The sequence below is a fragment of the Octodon degus genome, unplaced genomic scaffold (genome assembly GCF_000260255.1).
Source record: "Octodon degus isolate 3935 unplaced genomic scaffold, OctDeg1.0 scaffold00042, whole genome shotgun sequence".
Taxonomy (NCBI): Eukaryota; Metazoa; Chordata; class Mammalia; order Rodentia; family Octodontidae; genus Octodon; species Octodon degus.
Window position 1 is genome coordinate 8,411,951 of NW_004524618.1, and position 5,623 is coordinate 8,417,573.

General features: G+C 42.7%; 1 pseudogene; it reads right to left on the reverse strand.

The window, feature by feature from the left end:
- Positions 1 to 613: 613 nt before the first annotated feature.
- LOC101583103 overlaps positions 614 to 5,623 on the reverse strand; it is a 9,290-nt pseudogene continuing 4,280 nt past the window's right edge.

Below are 5,623 nucleotides of genomic sequence, written 5' to 3' on the forward strand. Positions count from 1 at the left end.
TTTTCCTACTAATAACCCCAAGTTATTATTTCTGTGACAGAGTAATAATGCTCCGTTGTATGTAAATACCATATTTCTTTGTCCATTTATCTATTGATAAACATATAGGTCAGTTTTAAGATTTAGCTATTATGAGTCACACTGCTATAAACATGGTTGTGCATGAATTACTATAATAATGGTAAAACATTTAGATTGTGTTTTAGTTCATGGTGACAAATATATTTTGGTTCAATCTTCTACCTATAGACAGCCAGTTTTCTCAGTGCTGTTTAAGAAGTTATTTTCCCTCCAATAAACGTTACTGCACCCCTTTTAAAAAATCAGCTATCTAAATGTGCCTAGGGCCGTTTTGTATCAGTTACTCTGTTCCATTAACCCATGTGTCTCCTTTTTTGCTGCTATACTTTTTCTTTTCCGCACTGTAGTAGTTAATTTTATTTGGTCAAGAGGGCATACTGCAAGCATGAATCCAAGCCAGGCTTTGATTCTGTGGGCTTCTATGAGATATTAAGGAAGAAGCAAACTGCGACCCGTGGAAGTGGTTGAAGGCTAATGGCTCAGGATTAGTCACACGGTAGTTTCTAAACTTGTACAGCCTAGAACACAGTAGTCACAGGTCCTTTAGGTCCTTCTCAATGTCCCACAGGATATCTGCACTGTTCTTGAGATGAGCGGCCTCTTCATCCTTCAGTTTCTGGTTGATAATGCTGGTCAATCCTGGAGCATCCAGGATTCAGGGAAGGCTCAGGAAGACTTCATTCTCAGTGCTTACACGCCCTTGATCATGGTTGACACTGGCTGAATTCTGGATAGATTCTTCAGGATGGACTCAAAAGAATCAGCCACACTCAAGCCGATGGCCCAGTTGGTGTAACCTTTTAGCTTGACGACTTCATGGGCACTTTCAACCACCATCTTACGCACTTCCTTCCAGCTTTCACTACCGTTGCTCTGCCCATTTCTGGATTCAGATCCTGGAGGGAAACATCCACTACATTCACTCTACTCCAGATCGCCACACCCGAGATCCCACGCTTCCCCAGAATCCACCCGTGGCAGCTGCTGGGATGAAGGCCAAGTTTTTCAACCGTAAAATAGCGAAATCGGACCGAATCCAGATTGCATCTGCTTCCAATCACACGGTGCTTGAGCAATCCACTTAGCCTCCAGGTAACATAGGTAAGAATATCCACTGAGTAGGAAACAACAGTGATGAAGCAGGCAGGGCTGTACCTGACGATCTGAGGAACAACGAACTTGAAGACTTTCACGTTTCTCTGCACCAAATTGAGGTGACTTTTCCCTTCCTGCTGACGGACTCTGGCAGTCACCACCACAATCTTCAAGTTCTCAGATACAAAGTAACCTTTATGTACCACAATTTTAGCCGTCTGAGGAAACAAGCCTCCATGCTGCGGATCCAGCATTTCTCCTTTGAGTTGACCTCCCAAAACGTCCACAAGGGCAAGTTCGTCACCCTGAGACTCTCCCGGAATGCTGAGAGCACACCCCGTACCCACTTGCCCCATACTCACAGAGGGGATCTTGTTGTCTGGCACCCGGCATCCTCTTCTGCAACAGGGGCGATGGGCTTCTCCTCAAGGATTGCCGTTCTACACCCGCGGGAGGCGGCCCTGGAGAGCAGAGCGCTGCCACACACCACGCAGAGAAGCCAGCTGCTTGGCGCCCTGTTTGTATCACACAGCTTTGTAACACAACTTGAAGTGCAAGGGTGAGCTGCTTCTTGCTGGGACCTGGCTGCCCACCATTACCTTTTCTACTCTTGTTTTTTTCTGACACATTATGAATTTTAGGCTTGAATTTTCTGGTTCTGTGCGGAATGCTCTTGATAGTTTGAAAAGGATTTCAATAAATCTGGATATCAGTTTTGGAAATGTGAACATTTTGACAATATCTTTCATGCCTATATAAAAATAAGGGCTGTCTTTCCATTTACGGATTTCCTCGTCCGTCTCCTTTTGCACTGTACTGTACTTTTTCTTGTGAAGCTCTGCACTTATTTGGTAAGTTAATTTCTATGCATTTAATTTTTCATGGTGCTATTTGTTTTTGGGGTTTTTTTTTCTTCACTTAAGGGAAAGGTCTACAGGGTGTTCAGGATCTCACTACTAGATCAGACTCATAGTGATTCTCCTGTTTACAGCCTCCCAAGTGCTGGGATTACAGGCCTGTGCCACTATGTCCAGTCTCAATCACCATCTCAGTGTGCCCTGGTGGCTGGGCTGGCACGGCAGGCCTGGGGATTGAACCCAAATTTATTCCAAATAAAGTGCTCTCTATTTATATTGTTCATCTGCAATTACAACTCTGCCAAAATCTAGGACCTTAATATCTGTTATAGTCAGGGATTTCAAAGGAATAGGTTTAATACTGGATACATAATTTATAGGATCCTTTTATAAAATTTACCCCAAGAAATCAAATGCAGAGGAGCACAGGAGATCTGTCCACACACTAAGGGCACAAAGAATCAGCTAAGCGTCCTGCATGAATCCAGCTGAAGATATAGAACCAAAGTGAAGTCCCATGTAAGCACCATGGATCTGCAGTGGGAAGGCCCAAATGCCACTGCGAGAAGCCAGCAATCGGTGCCAGCAGGCTGGCTGAGGGGCCTGAAGCGAGCTAGCAAGTGACGCTCAAGGCAGGGACAAGAGCTGCCTTGCAGAGCTGCAGCCAGCCTCAGCAACAGCAAGAACCTGAGCCTCGTCAGTGATGACAACAGCCGAGTTCACATCAGGAAAGCCAAAGTGACAAGCTTCTCCAAGAAGATCAGCAGTGCACCACCTTCCCTCCAGTTCTCCATTCCTGCTGTTGGCAACAATCCTCAGGTGGGCCTGCCACACCTGAATCAGTTCAGTTGAGTGTTGTCAGTTAAGCAGTAATGAATCCACAATATCCAGCTCACCTGGATCATTAGGAGAACGAAGAGAAGTGGATGAGAGGACAAAGGCAGCCCTTGAAGGGGCATTTGTGAGCCTTTTCAGTGAAGAGATCAATCACTGCATACTTGAATTTATTTGTTCCATGATTTGGGGCCAAAAAGGATCCATTGAGTCTAGAAAAATTGGTTATCAAAGAGAAAATTTACAGAAATTAGGGACCACAGTTCTACCCCGTCAAAAGAGGATACATTTGAGAAAGAGTTGAAGCAGCCAGCCACTACTTTAACAACAACAACAACAACAATAATGCATAAATGTGAGGGCTTACTCTTGTGGTCAATTATCTATTTGTATGAATTACTGACTATCTCTATGTGGGTTCTTAGCAAATGGTTTGACCTCCCTAGACAAGAAAAGAAAAGTAACAACCTCCCTGGACAAAACCAGAAATGGTGACTTAAAATTCCACAGAAAATAAACCCACTCGAACTAGACTCTCTAAAGACAGTTTACTTGACCAGAAGGGACATGGCTGGCAGATTTTCCTCATCTCTGCTAATGTGTTCATTTCCATTGCTGGTTTTGCCTCTCAAAATGGGCCATTAAAACTTGGCAAAAGAGAAACGACATACATAATGAGTTATAGTGACAAGTGAAATTTATAAAATATTTACCTGCACGGAAGTTGTGGCTCACATTATCTGATCGTAAAGTGAAATAAATAGAGCACACTTTCAAAGCTCCTTAGTGCTAACAGGACAGCACAGGGCCAATGAATTATTCTACCATTGTGAATGAACATGGACCTCCCAGTGTCCTGCATATTTGTTTCTCTATGTTAAGAAAGGTAATGTTTTATATGTATTCAAGAAACATAATTAGAACTAAAATTGTCCCTGAGAGTGCATAAATTCTGCTATTACTACCAGCTGTTGACCTTACTAGTTACCACTTAGGAATATTCACAGGGACCCAATGGATTCATTGTGGATATTAAATGAGATGGTGTAGGCAAAATGCCTAGTTAGGATTTGAATGAGTTACTGTTGAGATCAAGGCATTGCTATGCAGAGAGCAATTTATGGACTGAAAACTGTCCCTACTTGCCTATTTGCATCCTTACCTTAGCTACCGTTACTACCTAACAGCAAAGGGATTAACCATGTTTTATCATCAAGAGCAATCCCTTCACTTTATAAACTTGCTTCCTCATTTACAAAGCATCTAGTCCATGAGGCCACTCTGAAGCCCATGATTTAGAACTCATGTAAGGAACCCAGAGCAGTGGCTGAGCTGCAGTAGACATTTAATATGTATGAATTGCTATCATTGAGACGGCTTTCCTTCACTCTGCCAAGAGTCAGTTGTCTCCTTCTGGTTTGAAGCCAGCAGGTAGATTTTTCAGTCCCTACCACCAGGCACAATGACAGATGACATCTGCTATTGGTTTGTAAATCATGATGTTGCCAGTTATGATTTCAATGATAGAAGGTTGGGACCTACGTGGCCATGCCTCGGCTCTAGGTCGTGATGGTGTCAGCACGCCTGAGCTCAGGCCAGAACTAAGACTCTCCCTGAATGCACAGAAATCGCATGAACAAAGATGACAGAAAACCTACCTGACATTGTTCTCATAGAAACTCTGGCTGAGGCCGTGCCTCGGAGTTATGGCTCAGACAGGAATTGACTTTTAGAAAACAGGTGGGATAGGAAAATAACAACCAAAAGAAATGACTGCTACTCCTTCAAGCATCATTTAAATTCTTCTCCTATCATAAATTTAGATGCATTCAGATTCATAAGGTGCTTACTCAAAATGACTACTGACTTCCTTCATCAGCTGGGGAAGGTAAAAGGAAAAAATAACAAGAACGACAACAGCCATGCTTCTCCGGTGACTGGTGAAAGTGTCCTTCAGTGAGCTCTTCCTCTTTAGAGTCTACTCAGCACCCTCTAATACTACCCAACATCCCTGCTGTAGGGAGTCACCTCCTTTTGTCCACTCTTTTCTGGACTAGCGAATACCACGCCAGCTTGGGCACTAGCTAGAGACCCAGCTCCCGGTGCACTGTGAGGGCAGCTCGCTTCACACCAGTTCTGCATTTCTGAAGACACTGGAGGAAATTGTGTGTCATTTCCCGAGGACTCTAACGTACTCTCAGTATCCTCCCCATGTGAGAATTTACACAAGAGTTCTGGGCCAAAACCTTACGTGGACACTTTAGGTTTACTTAAATACAGTTATAATAGAGACATATTACTAGGAAACTTATTTATTTTTCTGTGAGTTCTAAGGTCATTTTTTCATTAGAGCTTACTGAAAGCACATGGTCTGTCAGGAAAAATTGAAGAACACTCTTATTATCAGCTTAGACCTACTTTCTTTCTAGCCATCCTCTCAGTCTACTAGAGTGAGACACAACTCTCAGAAGCCTCAAATTTACACAAAGTTTACTTTCATTTAAGATGTAATGCTAAGCAAATCACTGTTTCGTGTCCATTTATGTGTGGAATGAGGAATGTAAACTGTGTCATTTAACGGATACATAACAACTAAATATCATTTTAGTCCCTTAAGAAAATAAAATAATAATGCTATATTTTATGATTACTTTCAGTTGAACCTAGCAATCATTTGCCAATTTATGTTGGTATTCTAGCTCTCTTTTTCTCCCCTTCTCTATCTTCTCTTCTTACAGAGCAGGGTGTATGAGAAG